General features: G+C 49.0%; 1 long non-coding RNA gene across 8 annotated transcripts in view; it reads right to left on the bottom strand.

Moving 5' to 3' along the window:
* The window catches only part of LOC103348213 (uncharacterized), a 65,132-nt gene that overhangs the window by 18,488 nt on the left and 27,931 nt on the right, over window positions 1-18,713 (bottom strand). For 2 of the 8 annotated variants that reach the window (XR_016237134.1, XR_016237140.1), the window contains exons 3-4: window positions 9,925-10,052; window positions 1,985-2,170 (exon numbers count right to left, since the gene is read on the bottom strand). This is a non-coding gene — a long non-coding RNA (uncharacterized LOC103348213). Of the gene's footprint in view, window positions 1-361; window positions 557-860; window positions 1,886-1,984; window positions 2,171-9,924; window positions 10,056-18,713 lie in introns of those variants that run through there. The other 6 variants (XR_016237154.1, XR_016237156.1, XR_016237158.1 and 3 more) reach the window with 6 other exon arrangements.

Below are 18,713 nucleotides of genomic sequence, written 5' to 3' on the forward strand. Positions count from 1 at the left end.
TTTGAAGATTAAGATCCTGTATGGGAATTCAATATACAGCAATTCCTGTTGTCAATTTAAAAAATTAACTCTTACCAATGACATCAGCAATCATCCAGGGCTTTGACATGAGAAGCCTAGATGGCCGAGACCCCTGAATCCTCAGACCCCATCAGCCTTTAGACAAGACTCTGCAGAGGTGACAATCCCTCTCCCAAGGACCATTTCTCTTGCACTGGGGAGCATGGACTGGGGGTCTTCCATGGAGGGACATTACGTGCACCAGTGTCTCAGCTTTCCACACCTCACTCTCCTGAGTGAGAATGCCTCCTGAGCGGATTCTCAGGTCACTGGGCAATGTTTAAAGCAACTGCTCCCTTACCCTCTGCATCTGCTGTGTGGACCGCTTCCCATGCTGGAGTGCCCTTTCTTTGTCAGCCCCGTTTCCATTAGTTAACACTTGAAATGCTGTTTTACCACCCCACTCCTGGGAGGATCTGGGGAACTACGGCCACTTTCTGAAACTGTACCCTTAGGAATTAAGGCAGAACTGTACACAGCTCAAACTCCGCAGAACCTGAAAATACAAAAGTAGACACGACTCTGTGAACCTAGCTGTGCTTAGCCATGTGACTTGAATCCCTCTCTTTTACTGACTGGCCATTAGATGAAATCTGGTGCATCAGAATCTCTTTTTGTATCCCAAAATGGGGTGTTCTGTGCCAGCCAACCCACGTGGGGGCTCCCTGCAGACTGATCTGGACCTGGGGTAACACTACCACCCAGTGCCATACATAGATAACTAGCACACTAGGACAATTGGCCACTAGGTGGTGCTGCTGGACCTAAAGTGCCAGTCCACCTGGAGACAATTAACTTACCTATGATAGGGGCCTCTTCCCAGGGCCTCCAATGCTGTGGGAGCCATCAATGCTGCCACCAGATTCTTCAACCTCTAGGAGGCATTGAACCCCTATGCTCCAGGGTGGTACTAGCAGCCAAGCATCTTCAGATGTTGGAGCTGAGAAATACCAGCGTTTGCATTTCTTAAAGCTGAGCACCGCAGTGAGGGAACACTTGACAGTGTATGGAATGCTAGGTTCCGTCTGGTTAGCGGAAGCTACATTTGTATGCCAGGAACCAAAAGCCTCCTTCCTCACAGCTACTAGATGTACCAGAGCAGGGAGGGCGCTGCAGCTATCAAGCCCCAACTGTGAGTAGGCTGGCTGCTGCCCAAACGCAGACCTTGGCCTACTGTTCTGAGCTGCAAGGGCAAACCCTACTTCTGCTACGGCAGGAAGTCCCACCTCCTCTGCAGCCAAACGTCTAACACGGCAGGAAATCCCGCCCCTTGCAACCGGATGTAGCTGCTGGACAGCAGAAGTGGCCCTTTGCTCCTCCGCTTCCATTAAGCAGAGGGGAGGAATGAAGGAGCCACAGGTGAAAAGACGACAATGAGGAGGATGAAGCGGGGTCAGCCGCGTGTAACCGAGTAGCTACGGCCCAAAGCCAAGAACCAATGTGTCGGCCTCGCTCGACAGCCCCGGAAGCACCCTGCTGCCGAAGGCGCATAAACGACAGCTACCGCGACAACAGATGTACGCACGCTCACGATTCAAAACAACCAAAACTCTGAACACAGAAACGAGAAGAAACTCTTTACACTGCAAACTGGTTTCCACCACAGGGCTTCTCTTAAAGATGGAAGACTGCACCGAGGGGCAACCCACTGCCGTCTGGGGGTGACGCACTTCTGGCTACTGGCTTGCCATTACGATGTCTGCAAGGACTATATCCAATTTGAACCTAGGTCCTTGCCTCCCGCAGAAACACAAACACTAACCAGAGGCTGGTACTGTGTGCCCAGAGGCACAGTATTTTCTTGGCAGTGAGAGAATACACACTCGCACACACGGGTAGGCTGCTCCACCGTGACAGATACCCACCATGAGTGGGCCAAGGAATTGCCATAAACTAGAGAGGAAAGAGAAACCAAAAATCGTACCTGAAATTGGGAAGGTCCGTCCGAGAGGCGGGAGAGGTACACGCGAGAGCAAGTCTTTCCACAGTGGATGGAGCAAAAACCGGAGCAGTAGCTGTAAGTGAGGTCCACGGCAGGAACAAAGCGAACACGAGACAGGGCTCCCAGGCAGGTCCGCGGCGGAAAAGGCGTGCCTTCCCGCTGTCACCCCTATTTATAAGGAACGGGGTGGGGGTCTTAGCATGCGCCTTGGGCCCAGATGTGACAGGTGCGTCCTGGGAAAGTGGGCGTATCAAATCGACAGTTAAAGAGATAGCTGCTATTGTAAGAATTCCAGCCGGCCCAAACTAACTCCCCGCGAATTTATTCTACATGGATTCTACCAGAGATCACCACTGTGGCAGAGGCCTTTCAGCCTCTCCACCCCGCCCATGCATTTGTCTAAATATATGTGTGGCAAATGGGCTTACACCGGTACAGATCCTACATATGAAAACTTAACGATAATGGGACTATCTTTCATCCTATCAATAAATATACTCCTCAGCATCATAAATGACTGCTTATTATTCTGTGTTCAAAAATAGCATCCAGAACCTTCTCCAATCCCTGATTACTGGTTGGATAGAAACCCTAAATGCATCCATTCAAGGGATGTGTTCTTAGCCACAGGTACAAAGCAGGGGACTTGACAAATAGACTGGTTATGTTACTAACTGCAGAGCTCTTTCCCATGCACACTGCCAGGGAGCACACTCCCGTTTCCCAGAAGTCTTTGGGTGGTGCCATCAGACGGCACAGTTCCATCAAAGCAGGGGTCACCCACTTGGGGACTTCCATCTGGTCTTGACCCCCGCCCCCATTTGTCTTTGTGTGTCTTATATTAACTCCAGCTCCCTCAAACAAATCATAAAAAGACAAGAATCAGATACTTTGCAGTTGTTTGTGATCCCCATGCATTCTTGAAATGGGGCAAACTTTAACAGATTCAGCGTATCCTGCAAAAATTTTACCTATAGATTGAGCAGGAGAAAATTCCCCTTCTATCATGGTGACCTATGTGTGGGGCAACCCAGGAGTTACCCGCTGATCTCAGACTGGCCCTGCTGAGGTGAAAATCCTGAGTGCAGTGCGTCTCCACGGCTTGCACAGCACACTTTTAGATGAGTGTGTCCTTAAAACGATGGCACTAGAGGGGCCGATGCCATGGTGCAGTGGGTTAAAGCCCCAGCCTGCAGCAGCAGCATCCCATAAGGCTGCTGGTTCAAGTCTCAGCGGCTCCACTTCCAATCCAGCTCCCCACTAATGTGCCTGGGAAAGCAGGAGAGGATGGCCAGGTCCTTGGGCCCCTGCACCCATGTGGGAGACCTGGAAGAAGCTCCTGGCTCCTGGCTTCAGATTAACCCAGCTCCAGCTGCTGCAGCCATTTGGGGAGTGAACCAGCAGATGGAAGACCTCTCTTTGCCACTACCTCTTTCTGTAACTCTTTCAAATAAAATAAATCTTAAAATAAATGATGGGCCAGCACCACAGCTCAATAGGCTAATTGCTGCCTGTGGTTCTAGTCCCAGTCAGGGCGCCAGATTCTGTCCCGGTTGCTCCTCTTCCAGTCCAGCTCTCTGCTGTGGCCAGGGAGTGCAGTGGAGGATGGCCCAAGTCCTTGGGCCCTGCACCCGCATGGGAGACCAGAAGCACCTGGCTCCTGGCTTCAGATCAGTGCGGTGCGCCAGGCGCAGCATGCTGGTGGCAGCGGCCATTGGGGGGTGAACCAACAGAAAAGGAAGACCTTTCTCTCTGTCTGTCTCTCTCACTGTCCACTCTGCCTGAAAAAAAAAAAAATATATATATATATATAAAATGATGGCATTAGAAGCAAACACTGAGAACCTCACAGAGTGACACAGGCCTCCCTCTGGATCACATGAGACTTCATCACTCTCAATAGTGGGACCTGCAGGTTCTGAGAATTCGGGCAGGAAGTGGCCATCTGAGGCCGCAGAGAAGCCAGGGGCTGATAAAAGACAAACTAGGATTCCCGGAAGGGGTGTAAACACTGGATGGCCTCCACAACACACCATGGGGTGGCTCCCCTACTAAAGATTTCTTAAAAGTAAAACCCAATGAATTTTCATTTATTCTTTCAGGATGATTGAATTATACATCCTTGTGACCAGGCCCAAACTAACTCCTTGCATACTTATCCCGTATCAATTCTACCATTCAGAGATCATCACTCTGGGAAAGACTTTTTTACTGTCCTGTTTATCCTGTTACATTGGAACACTGCCTCTCAATCAGCCAGGTTTAAAACACAATATTGGCCGGCGCTGTGGCTCAATAGGCTAATCCTGCGCCTCTGGCGCCAGCACACTGGGTTCTAGTCCCGGTTGGGGTGCTGGATTCTGTCCTGGTTGCCCCTCTTCTCTGCTGTGGCCCGGGAGTGCAGTGGAGGATGGCCCAAGTGCTTGGGCCCTGCATCTGCATGGGAGATCAGGAGAAGCACCTGGCTCCTGCCTTCAGATCAGCGTGATGCGCTGGCCGCAGCACACCAGCCACGGCGGCCATTGGAGGGTGAACCAACGGCAAAAGGAAGACCTTTCTCTCTCTCTGTCCACTCCGCCTGTCAAAAAAAAAATTACAATATTGTCTCCATTGTCAGACTTGGCCAGTGCACACAGACAGCTGACAGTGTAACCCATGAACCACTAGAACTTTTGTTAGGTTTTGCAAGTGGAAGATGGAAGTCAAAGCATTCCACTAGCAGCTGGCCCTGCTTCCAGTGTGGTTCGCTCACACACTCACAGTGAGGCACGTGAGCACCTGACTTCACTTCACCGCCCGCACTTTCCTGTCCTGTAAAATGATACACACAATTCCTGCTGTGTAGGATACGGTGAGGATCAAAGGAAGCCAGGTGGGGAATTCAGGTTGGTGCCTGGCTTCTGGTGGAAGCAGGTGTCATCCATTACTATCAATTCCTTTATTTGACAGACTGAAGGGCAGATACAGGAGCGTGAGACTGATCTTACACCTGTGGGTTCACTCCCCCAAATGCCTACAGCAGGCCACAAGTCTGTAAGGTCATCTGGGGTCTCCTGCATGGGTGACAGAGCCCCAAGTACCTGAGGCCATCTCCTGCTGCCCCTCATGGTGCACATTAGCAGGGCGGTGGACTCCGGAGGGAAGCCAGGGCTCCCACCCAGGCGCTCCAGTATGGGATGCCGGCATAATGGCTGTTGTGCCAATCGCCAGCCCCAAGATGAACACCAAAAAGGTGCGCAGGATTCTCCGCCACCTTCTTGAACTGAGCGCAGTGGGCGTCACTGACCATTTTCTCAAGACTCAGGAGGTTCCTTCGAGAAATCGGCTGTGGCCTCGGAAGTCCGCACGGGGTGCACAGAACCCCGACTGAGCGCCCAGCCGGCGCCTTCCTCTGCCCACCAAGCCAGGTGTCCAACCGGCTTCCCGAAGCACTGCCCCCTAGTGGTGGGGACGGCAGCGCCCTGCCTACGGAAAAGACAACGAAAAGGTTTAGCTGATGCTGCTGTCCAGGGCAGGGCGCAGGGAGAGGCTGAACCAGACTCGAGGTGGGAACAGAAACTCTACTGAGGAAACACAAGGTGAGTCTACACTCGAGAACAAGAATACCAGGTTGGGGGGGCGGGCATGTTACATGTCACATGTGGAGAACAAGGTAATTGATTTAAGACCAGGATGGTGGGAGCTAGGAGCTAGATCTTTTTTTTCTCCTGAGAAGTTCTTTATTTACAGATTGACTCTTGACAAATGAAAACACGAGATATTTACCGTGTACAACGTGATATTTTGACATCCATACATTGTGACATAAATAAATCGAGCCAACATGACCATCACCTTACACACTCATTTTGTGGTGAGAATGTTTCAGATCTTGTGTCCTAGCAATTTTAAGTATACATTACGCTATTACTAGACATATTTGCCATATTATGCTGTAGATTTTCCAGTACTTTCTCTTCCTAATGAAACTGCGCCGTCTGACCAACATCCTCCCCATGAACCCTGGTAACCACCACTCTACCCCCTGCTTCTATGAGTTCAAGCTTTTTAGATTCCATATGCAAGTGTGAGATCAAGAGTGATCATTTTTTAAGGTTTTTGGTTTTATTGCTTGGCAGTAGGCCCATGACTTCAATAACTTGGAGAGAGAAGCGGGAAGGGGGATATATGAAGCAGGAGCGTTCTGTAGGTAGAGACGTTGTGTTTCTTAAGGGGATAATCCTCAAATAGTGCCGTGGTGTTTATGGCACTACAGTGTTTCCCAAGCTCCATGTTCCATGAGCTGTCAGTAGATGGCCCATAAAAGTAGTTTTCTATATTCAAGCAATTCTGACAATGCCATACTGTATGTGCTGACAAGCTCATTAACCATCCAGGCACACATTTGCCCTTCTCCCTGGATTCCCTGTGGTCCCCTTAGTCTGAGTCTGTCCTTTGAGAGGGGCCACAACTTCAGCCAAGCGACTCGTCTCTCTGGAGGAGTTCTCCATTTATTAACATCATTCACTGGGGCGGGTGTCTGTAGGCTGAAATGGCTGCAGCGCCTTGGGTTTCCATGTGAGCAAACCCAAACCCAACTCAATGCAAGCAGTAAGTCTAATATTACATGTACCCAATCAGGATCTTTCAACTAACCTCCACGTAGGGACTTTACACTGCAACCCATCAAAAATACTCTATCTTGCTACTCACACATCTTCTCCAAGTTTCTTATGCTAGTCTCCAAGTGGGGTGCTTAACTGTTTGAGGCCTGGTGCTTTTCAATTCATGAATTGTTGGATGCCCACATAAATTCCTTAAAATTTCAACGTACCTCCGTGAATCTTTTAGGCTACTGTTACAAGCTCTGGGATATTGCACTACTCTTCATGCTTTCCCTACTTCCTTGCATACACATCTGCATTCACAATCCCTTTATAAATCTGTTTTCTCAGTGCCTCATCTCAGCAAGCCATCTCTACCCTTCCAGGACCCTGGCATGCCACACAGTTAAATAGAGAGCTACTATGCCTAACGACAATCTAAAATCCAGGCTTTAGGTTGGTTATTAGTCTGTTCACGGTGGTCTGCTCCACTCATTCACAATCACAGTGCCTGGCACATGGGAGGCGCCCATCTGGATGGCTTTCCTCGGGGCACAGTGTAAACCCCAAGTTCACATCGTGTCCACACCGAGCGCACACGATGCAGGACTGCCAAGGGAGCGCAAAGCAGGCCCTGCAACACCACTCAGTTGAAAGCAGCAGAGGCCAGAGAGGGCCTCAGGAGCTCAGCTCTCTACATGGGCGAGGAAGTCTCGTTTGCCACAGTCAAATCTTTGAACGTGGGCACGGCTGTGAGTGGATAGCAGCAAAGCCTACAGAAGCTGCGGCCGGGCCACAGGGGACCAAGGCGATCTGCAGGGATGTGGGAGGGGCAACAGTGGCTTCCCCACAAGTTCTCATCAAATGCATGCTGTTTGAGTAAATGAATGAGCAAAGCCCCTCCATATACGAACCTTTAATTCTAACACACAGGCATCATTTTTCGTTTTATATTACATATATTTGCATCTCAACTGCCTGGTGATTGCAGACTCCATTTTTGGTAGAGAAGCCAGTTTTCCTTAGCTGGGATCAGGTGAGTTAGGGTTGTCCAGAGAAAAAGAAGTAAGAGGCTAAGATTTACAGACGGAGGAGGAGCCTCATCAAGGGAATTGGCTCATGCAATCGTGCAAACCGAGAAGCCCCACAATATGTCATCTCCACCCTGGAGAACCAGGAAAGCCCTGGTGTCACTCAGAATCCAAAAGCCTACAGATCTGGGAGGAGCTGCTGCTGTTAAACTCAGTTCTGGAGGCCAGGGACCCCGGGGTTCTGACTTCTGAGGGCAGGAGTAGACGACCCCTGGCTTCTGGAGGGAGAGCACACTCACTCTTCCCCTGCCCTGTTGGTCTCATCAGGCCTCAATGGGTTGGGTGATGCCTACTCACACTGGTGGGGGAGGATCTTCTCCACTCAGTGTAATGATTCAAGTGCACTCACCCAGGAAAACTCAAATTCAGAAACAACGCTTTAGCAGCTCCCTGGGCATCTCTTAGCACAGTCAAGCTGACACATAAAATGAAATATTTTTAGATATACTTATTCATTTACTTATTTATTTGAAAGGCAGAGTGACACAGAGAGATGGAGAGAGACCCAGATCTTCTTTCTGCCAATTCATTCCCTGAATTGCTGAAACAGCCAGGTCTGGGCCAGACTGAACCCAGGAATCTAGAACTCCATCCTGGTCTGCTCCATGGGTAGCAGGGACCTAAGTACTTTGGACATCTCCTGCTTCTCTCCCAGGTGTATTAAGAGGGAGCTGGATTAGAAGGGGAGAAACTGAGACTTGAACTGGTGCTCTCTCTGATATGGGATGGCAGGGTCATAAGCAGAGGCTCAATCCACTGCATCACAACACCCACCCCAATATATAAAATGAACCTTTGCACTGGGCTTAGGACAATAGAGTCTGCCATGACTGAGAGTGCAGAGCAGAGTCTGATGCCAAATTCAGATCTTTTACTTAAAAGGATTCACCTGTGCATGACAAGTGTGACCTAAGAGACAGAAGGATGCACCAATGAGGTCACGAACCTAGCACACAAATGGACAGGATGGGGTCTCGGATGACACCAGGGTTGCATTAATAAGTAAACGTCCTTGGGCTGGCTTTGGCTCAGCGGTTCCATCGTCTACTGAATAAGTAGACATCCTTGGTCATTCCTATATAAGGCAGCTTGGGCAGGTCATCAAGGAGAGATCAACGTGAAAGTCCCAGTCGGGAGCAAGCACATCAGTAGCAGTAATGAAAAAGCCTACAAAATACTTTCCATGGGGGTACCTCTCCTGCTTGATGATGAAGAGAAAGTATAGACAAATGAATGAAAACTCCCAAACTCAAAATCAGACGGTGGTTCTGTGCTAGCCACTCACGCAGACAGACATGCAGCACTAGCCGGGATCTCAGTGGAAGCAGCAAAGTCTAGAATCAGAGTGACCCCATTAATGATGTTTATTGAATTTGGAATATGTGAAATTACTTAGTAGCAGTTTGCTAAGTTTGCCTAGGATGAAGTGGCCATGTTCAAATAACGATACACGTCTTGCATACGTCCACATGGGTAGGACTGTACTGGAAAAAATGTGAGTCTAGGGGATGCCTGCGCATCGCTCCAGTCTTGTCTGGTCCAGAACACTGGCCAGGTGTTGTTATGGAAACCATACCTCAAAATAAGAACTCAGCCTACAGATGCTGTTAACTAAAACCTTGTGCGCATGAGCATCTTGTAGACAAACACAACCGCACATCCTGGTTCTCCACTGTCTTCTCAGTAGGTGAGGACAGGGATAGATGAGCTCCGGAAGGGTGAAAGCCCCAGGGCACTCAGGACCTTCCCCTCCACCATATTTGAATCTGAAAGGTCCGTACACTTATGTGTTCCTTTCACTGTGGACAGGTGCACGTTGATTTAAAGGATTAAGACAAGAACGGGTCTGACCTTTGGTGCACCCACTGAAGGAAGCAGAAATAGAAGCCCTGACCACAGACCCAGGCTCATTTAGATGGCTTGCAAACGTACAGCTAATCCAGACTATTATTATTTCTGAACTTTCAGCACCACTTGTTATGTGCTATCACCACGGGGATTTGAGACTTTATAGTCCAACCTGTAAGTGTTTAAATAAAGGGGGAGGGTACTGAAAACGAACGCAACCCACTATTCACGGAGCTCTCGTCATTGATCTGCCTTGCTCTGACTTAGGGAAGTGTGGTGAGGTGGCTAGGGTGAGGGATTTTAAAAGACTGTGAGGGGGTCTCAGGTTCTACAAAAATGAGAGTAGACACGTGTGGTAGAAACAATGGCTGAGTCCATTTAGGCTGTTACATCAACTCACCTTATGCGGGCTGGCTTACCAACAATGGAAATTCGTTTCTCACAGTTCCGGAGGCTCCGAATTCCAGGTCGAGTCGGCGGCAGAGGTGATGCCTGTTGAAGGCAGGCTTTCCTGCTCACAGGTGAGCCCTACTAAGGGAAGGAGGAAGGCAGGGCCTCTTTTAGAAGGACACAGATCCCATTCACTTGTGACCTAGTTATTCCCCACAGGCCCTACTTCCTAACATCATCCCACTGATGATTAGGTTTTCAGCATATAGATCTTGAGGGTACATAACATTGAGTCCCTAACGGCAGTGTGGTAATGAGTCAGAACTGTTGTGTTGCCTTCTGGAGATAACTGTTAGTAGCTCTCTAGAAATAAATTTTCTATATCTTCTGCAAGAGCGAAATAAGTAGGAAAGTCACTAGCATTTGAGCCACTAGCCTGTCTTCCCCATGTGGGTGATGTCATTGGCCTTGACTTTTGGGAATCGTTCCCATTGCCAACAAATGCTTCTGGGTGAAGCCTGCAGCAAACCACCCTTCAGGAGTAACCAGAGGTCTGAAGAGAGATTCCCTGGAGTGGGCTCCAAGCTCCGCTCCTCCCTTTTCACCATCCTGTACCACCAGAGTCTATCAATGTTCCTAAAATGGATTTAGCCTATGAAAGATCCTCTCCTATGGAGGTGGCCTGCCACCTCCTGGGAGCAAGAGCAGACTCTGGTCCAAGGCTTCTTGAAAAATGGTGTGGGGAGGAGGTAGGAACTCAGGAGAGGCAGTAGTCATAGCTTCAGGTGAATTACTTGCAGGTTTCCGATCCCCCCCACAACCAGCCTCTACCTCACCACCGCCCTGCCCTGCCATCCTCTTTCATTATTAAAGGAAAACAATTGGCTGTGTGTACATTGTTCTCAGCAGCCAGAAGCTGACGTCATAAGAATCACAAAAGCCTGCATTCAAAATCAGGGCTTGCTTATTTGTTTTAAAATGTTTGCTTGCTTTTTTGCTGTTGTTTTAACCTTGTGATGGTCACACAACATACATCTGCAATCTCAATTCTCATCGGGATCCATCAGTGAGTCACTGCTGGCTCATGGCATACTTTCTCTCCCAAGGTCAGTTTTTCAAGTAAATGTATGGCCTTGGTGTCTCAGAGGAGTGATTCTAAGCCTTGGCTTTGCATCTGAATCATCTGTGGAGTTTTAAAAACCCCTTTCCATCCAGGTGAATTAATTCAGTATCCCTGGGCATCAGCATTTTCCCCAAGCTTCCCTGATGAGTCTACTGGGCTACCCAGTGGACCACTGTCTTCAGACCATCTCGAAGATGCTCTCTTCCAGCTGCAGACAGAGGCAGCACTGAGAAGTGAGTGGATAGCAAGTGTCCTCATACACTTTGGAAGAAGCCCAATTTGAAGATAGGGCTCACCAGGCTAATCCTCCACCTGCGGCGCCAGCACCCCGGGTTCTAGTCCCGGTCAGGGCGCCGGATTCTGTCCTGGTTAATCCTCTTCCAGGCCAGCTCTCTGCTGTGGCCCGGGAGTGCAGTGGAGGATGGCCCAAGTGCTTGGGCCCCTGCACCTGCATGGGAGACCAGGAGGAAGCACCTGGCTCCTGGCTTCAGATTGGCACAGCATGCTGGCCGCAATGCGCTGGCCATAGCAGCCATTTGTGGGGTGAACTAACAGAAGGAAGACCTTTCTCTCTGTCTCTCTCACTGTCTAACTCTGCCTGTCAAAAATAAATAAATTAATTAATTAAAAAAAGATAGTATCTGTGGTGTTGCTGGTGTGCTTTGAAGTTCCTTGGGAGGCCTACAAATCTGGCTTACTTCTCTGGACCTGGCTGGTACCAATTTTAGACTCTATCTAGACATGTCTTTCCCTACATCCTCTGTCCCTTCTTCTACACACTCACCCTGCAACCGAAATCCAAAGGATAAGGATTAGACGTTAAGCTCAAGCAAGGAAGGAATCTGACTCCTTCTGACTGCAGAGGGTGTGTTTCAGAGTGAGTGTGGCAGCGGAGAGAAGCAAGCTAGAAGCAAGGACATATAAGGGCAAAACAGAAGGGCAAGGAAGTCGGCTCAATAGCCTTCAACAGCCTGGCCCAACTGCATTTCAGCTCAGACCCTCAAAGCCACAGCTTGGTTAGACCAAACACAGTCACAGTGCCTGAGCATCAATTAATATGCTAATCAACCACAACAAAACCCGTTATCAGGTTCAGGCTTAAAGTGAGTTACTTCTTCTTTAAATGTGGCATAGCCAGGGTCTTCTTTCGGTGGACTTCACACAGTGGCTTAGAAATCAATCTGCAACAGGAAAGGTGTCTTAAATTTGAATCAGGTTGAAAGAACTGAAAAACCCAGCTTCCGTGTCTTAGATGTGCAGAGACTGGGGTCCAGGAGGGTGCGATGACTGTCAAAGATCGTGCAACTGGTGGGTGCAAAGCTGCAGGTGGCATCAAGGTCCCGCAGCCCACCGCCTGCAGTGAGAAGGGAGAACTGACCGCCATTCACGTCCCGGCTCAGCATCAGAAATCAAGATCCGATGGCAACAAGAAAAAAAGAGCATTGAAGATGCTTCTGTTCCTTCTGCATATTTCTCGAAGCTCATCCCCAGTTCCTAACCTCTAGTTTTGCCATTGGGGGCTTTTGGTTGCCACTGCAGGTGTCCCGCTGGACTTTCTCTCCAGCTTGGACACCACACTGACCCCAGCTCAGCAGGACTTCTCCCCGTCTTCTCCCACAGAAGACCCACGGGCGTGGCACAGGGTCCCAGCTCCAGGATCATGTGCCCCTCCCCCACTCTCCATGTGACCTCCATAATTACTCCCTCATCTCTCTCTGCAGTCCCTCTCTTGGGTCAAAGCCTAATTTTTCTCAGAATCATTTTTTTTCCTCAAATAATTTTCTCTGTCACATAGTTTAGGCATGATATACTTATCCATCAGGTTCTGCCAGGCTGATCTGCACTTCCTGAGAACAGAAACTGTGTCCCTATTGACTCATGCTTTCTAGCATCCAGCATTATTGTTAGAGGGTCAGTAAATCACCAGACAAAGCAAAGAATGACAGCAAAAATGACAAAAGTGAAAGGAGCTATTTTCCCATCTTTGGTTCTTTCTCAAAAGGAACCAGACCTTGTGTCTAGCTGTGTCCACAAAAGCACAATTAGAAACGAATCCATTCCAAGCATGAGGTTTCTTCCTGCTGCCCACACCAGATACAAGGACCTAAGGAGCATGCAGTTAACAGTGATGCTGACAATGTGTTTATGTGTCCCTTCTCGGGGACTGAGTCCCGCAGCCTCTAGAACGTGGGTGTTGCATTAATAATCACTCAGTTCTATTGGGAGGTGTTGAAAAAGAAAGCCCCAAGTGCCTCTGGTTCCCTCAACCAGATCGCTGTAGGGCACAAAGGCTGTTGGCATCCGTGCTTAGGATTCTTTAGATTTCCGAAAACAGCAGTCCTAGCAGCCATGCACTGCAGGCCCAGGGATGATGACCCAGGCAGTGGTTCACCCACAGGCAGCGAATGCCAGCGGGCGCACTCAGCACCCTGCGGTTGTACAGTAGGGTCACCAACGGGGCACTGCCACCCCCTCACGAAGCCTGGGGTTGGGGGGGACATGGGGCTAAGCTGTACTGGCCGGCGTTCTCCCGGAAGGAGCAGCTCCAACTCCGCTGCCTTTTCTTGCCGCCTTCTGTTGGAAGATCTGGGAGCTGCGTGACTTTTTCTGTTGGGCCTCGGAAGAAGAATTTTGCCTCCTTGAAAGGATCTTAGTGAAAAGTAAAAAAATTATTAATTTTTGTAAAAAGGCGGGGGGGGGGGTGGCATTGTGACATAGCAGGTTAAGCTGATGCCTGTGGTGCCAGTATCCCATATGAGTGCCGGTTGGAGTCTCGGCCACTGCACTTTTGATTCAGCCCCTGCTAATGCACCTGGGAGGGCGGTGGAAGATGGCCCCAGTGCTTGGGCCCTTACCACCCATGTGGGAGACTCAGATGGAGTTCTAGACTCCCAGCTTTGGCCTGGTCCAGTCCCAGCCATTTTAGCCATTTAGGGAGTGAATCAGTGGATGGAAACCTTTCTCTCTCTCTGTACATGTCTCTCCCTTTCGGTAACTCTGCCTTTTAAATAAATAAATCTTTAAAAAAAAGGGGGTCTCAGTGCAGGGGCAGCTACCCAAAGCCCGCAACAGGCACCTCTCACAACACCAGACAGCAACAACTCATCATAACTACTTGATCTTTCCAAAGCTCAATTCCGAGGATGCATTTTGCCATTTATCTCAGAAGACACTTGATGAGGACATAGTTTTTCTAATACCATCGTGAATTCTATGAATTTTTCTGAAACGCCAAGGTAGCTGCATGAAAAATCCCCTCCTTTCCAGTTCTACCAGATATCTGTCCATTTTTGGTTACTATGATGAAATACCTGAGGCTGGGTACTTGACAAAGAAAACAGTTCATTTGGCTCACCATCCTCGAGGTTCAAGGGCATGGTGCTAGCACTGGCTCAGCTCTGGTGAGGATCCCATGGAGGAAGGACTCACAGCAACAGAGGAAGGCAGAGACCAGGGAGGGTCAGCATGTGCCTTTGTAACAACTTGTTCTCCTGGGAAGTAACCCCCCCCCCTTTGAGACCTCCCGCAGTCCTCACTGATCCCTTCTGAGGGCATTGCCCCCACAACTTGATCATCCTCTCCTTACCTCCACACTGAAAGATCCACCGCCCCTCAGTACCATTGCTTTGGGGACCAAGCTTCCAGGACATGAACCTCTGGGAGACAAGTCATTCCAAACCACAGCATAATGCAACTTGTGGAGGTTCTAGTCTGTTAATGACTTATAACATGGAATTAAAACCCTTTGATTAAACCATGGGCAGTTAACAGAGAGATGTGACAGGTGCTACCTACATAATATCATGAAATTATTTACTTCCTCTAAAATGAGATTTTCCCATCTATAAAATGGGGATAAAGCTGAGCATCCCACACGGTTATGAGAACTACACGACATGATCCGTATAAACACACCAGTGCTCTTTCTGACATCCTGTGCTTGAAAATGCTAGTTGTGTTTTCACTCTGTCCATTTCTTCTTTCATACACTTAGAGTTGTAATTCGAGAGACCTAGTGTGAGAAGACCATCATGGAAGCTGAGTAGGCAGGGGTATTTTCCAGTTATCTATTCTAACCACTGAATTCTACACATGAGGACCATGAGCCCAAGATCACAAACTCAGAGCTAAACTCAGACTCAGACTCAGGTTCCTGGGCCCCACATGCAGGGTCCTTGCCACTGCGTTGTCATAAAAGGGATATCCATACATTCTCACTGATGGGTCATCAGAAATGTGACATGGAACATTCCTTCTTAGGCTGGGTCTTGGGCTTACAGCTGGAGGAGACATGAGCTGGCAAAAGCACAAAAGATCCTGGGGGCCGAGAGCCCAATGGGCCAAGGAGTAGTAGGACAAGGAAGGTGGAAAGCTTACATATGTAAGAGAGTATAAAACTGCAAAGATGTTACTGAGCACGGGTAGTTCCCGAAGACAGAGTTCCCAGCGGAGGGAGCAAGAAGTCCAAGACCTAACAGGACCTGTCCTTGGTTCATTTGCTCTCCCACCTTTGTTGCCTGAGATGTGAGATGGGGTTCTTTGGTGTTTCAGAATAATCTGTCAAAATTCTCCAGCTTCCAGACCCCAGGAAATTAATATTAAATTTGCTACATGAGTGTTAAGTATAAGCCCGTTTCATTTCAGTAAACTCCAAGGGACTGCTTTTTCCTTATTGTTTTAAAAATGTTGCTTGTGTCTACATTATTAGTGCATCAAATAGGCTTTGAAAGCCTGTTTACTTTAAGTGGGCTTAAATGTCACGCCACTAAGAGGAGACCTCCCTAGAAGGACTGCTCCACAGCGCCCCAGGAAACACTGTCCGGCCTTCCTTCTTTAGAAGTTATTCCTCCTCTGTATACACAGTTAGGATCCACGGGTTTTACGATAGCTGGTACTGACTCAGGCTGCAGAAATAAATAATTATTGGTAACCATGTCAACCTGCGGGGAGACTCAAGGTCCACTGGTAATACGCACGCGCATGCACACGCACACACGCACACACGCACACACAGCACAGGACACTTTGAAGCTGGGGAGCTTCACTTTGCAGGCTGTAAAACCCGAATTGTTTATTTAAAGGCAGAACTGTGATTCTGTGATTGTAAAGGCTAATGCAATTTTATGTGGTCGATGATTTCATCCGTTAGCTCAATGTTTGACAACCTTGTTAAAACAACTACTTTCTAGAAAGAGTGGACTGAGTTCAAGCTTTCATCTCTGAAAATCATCCTAAACCATTTCCACAAAGTCAGTAACTTACACGATCATTAAGCTTTGCTATAATGATTATATTCATGTTTCTATAAGTTTATTTATTAAAGATTTATTTATTTGAAAGAGTTACACAGGGAGAGGGAGAGACAGAGAGAAAGAGAGATCATCTATACGCTGGTTCTATGCCTGGAGAGCCATAGTTCTATCCCCAGGGATGGGCCAGGCCTAAGCCAGGAACTTCTTCCCGGTCTCCCACCAGGGTGGCAGGGGTCCAAGCACTTGGGCCATCCTCCACTGTTTTCCCAGGCCATCAGCAAGGAGCTGGATCAGAGGTGGAGCAGCCAGGACACAAATGGATGCCCATACGGAGTGCCAGCATTGCAGGCAGTGGCTTTACCCACTGTGCCACAGTGCTGGCCCCCTTATTCATTAAATGTTTTCTGAGTGTGAGCATTAGTTTTAGGACACATTCAGAGGGATCAAGTACATAGAAATGAATTTTTTCTGAGACATGACTTGGGAAGTTGCACTTGAATGTTTCATTGGAACGCAAGTCCTAAAACTCACCCCAGCTCATAGCATCCTTCAGTGGGCATCAGTTCAGGGATGGTGCAAAATCCAACATCACTGCCAAGGTCAACCCTAGGAAAACTAAGCGGCAGCTCCCGACTTGCCACATTCCCTCTCTTTTCAGGAGAAAAAGCAGCAAGTGCTTAGAACAATTTCCTGCCACAGAATCTTTCGCGAGACAGCAGTTCTCAAACATGGGAGAGCCTCGTGCTGAGATGATGACGAAGGCACAGGTGGCCGGGTGCCAGCTGCCAGGTCCTGACTGTGAGGTGTGGGGTGGGGTCCAGGAATCTGCATATTCTACAAGCACCCAGGTGATGCTGTCTCCCAGGGACACACCTCCAGGATCACCAAAAATCCTATATGTAGGTGTCTATGAGGATTTATATCCTGGACATGCACACACACTGCACAAATGTGGCAAAATGTTAACCATGGATGAATCTGAGAAATACATATTTGGGAAATCTCCTGATGCCACTTTTATCTCAATTCGAAATTATTTAAAAGCTAAAAGATGATATCATGAAACTAACACTTGATACCTAAAAAGGGAAGGAAGGAAGCATGAGGAAAAGAGAGAGAGAAAGAGAGAGAAGGAGGGGGATGAAGGGAGGGAGAAAACCAACATGAATAAAATCTCTGTGGACACTCGTCTGGGTTTAGGTGATGCCCAGTACCTAACAACCACCTGGGTTTCTTCTCCATTCCTGATCCACAGTACACGACCCATGGTCTGAGTACACATGGATTTCAGGAGCAAACGCATGTGCCGTGCTGGCGACACAGGCTGTGGATCATAGGCAGTCTTACATTTACCATGGAGCAGCTCAGCGACACTGGGACTTGGCCCGTAGCACTGGGCTCCAGGGAGAACCAAGTAAACGGTGCTCCCTGAAGCTGTGCAAGGTCATGGCCCCGGTTTACTCTTTCTGAATCTCAGTTTCCACCCCCAGAGAAGGGGCAGAACAGCGGCAAGAGCAGTTATGGAGATGAAGCAACAGCACGTGCAGAGAGCTCAGCAGGAACTCCAGAAACAGCAGCAGCTCCGAGACCAGCGACCGTGGCTGCTACTGGACACCATGGATTCTCCTATAGGAGAAATGGTCCCCGTGGTCCCTTCCAGTCCCAAAGCTATGATCTGGAGGCTGTTCCATTTAACAGACAACACACACTCCTTCACTGTTACAGTTACTACTATGACTAACATTTTCTTCCAGAAAAGTCATAACGATTATGTACATTTTAAAAAAAAAGATTTATTTGAAAGGCAGAGTCAGAGAGGGAGAGAGGAGAGACACACAGAGATCTTCCATCTGCTGGCTCACTCCCCAAATGGCCACAGCAGCTACAGCAGGGATGCTCTGAAGCCAGGAACCAGGAGCTTCCTCCTGGTCTTCTGCATGGGTGCAGGAGCCCAAGCACTTGGGCCATCTTCCTCTGCTTTCTCAGGCCATTAGCAGGGAGCTGGATTGGAAGTGGAGCAGCCACGACTTGAACTGGCACCTACATGAGATGCTGGCACTGCAGGCAGCAGCTTTACCAGCTGTGTCACAATGCTGGCTGTCGCTCCCCGTCTTCGTGGAGGAATGACACAGGACCCTGCGCTGTTCTTTTGTCTGCTCGGCCCTTCCCGGGTTTGCTGCTGGTTCTTCCCGGGTTGGCTACCGTCCCTTCCACCTCCGTGGAAGGGCGGTTCCCCCTGCCACTTTCCCCACTTCCGCGGGGGAGCGGCACACCGCCGGCCGGCTCTCTCGGGGGCTGCACAGGTGTTCCTTCAGATAGATGTTCCTGGTGCATGTTGTCTCTCTCCTCCTTTATAGTCCTCTTCCACCAATCCCAACTCTGCTACCCACATGCTGAGTACGCTGCTCTCCTCCAATCAGGAGC

Source organism: Oryctolagus cuniculus, chromosome 1 (genome assembly GCF_051225735.1).
Source record: "Oryctolagus cuniculus isolate XC-2025 breed Fujian yellow rabbit chromosome 1, ASM5122573v1, whole genome shotgun sequence".
NCBI lineage: Eukaryota > Metazoa > Chordata > Mammalia > Lagomorpha > Leporidae > Oryctolagus > Oryctolagus cuniculus.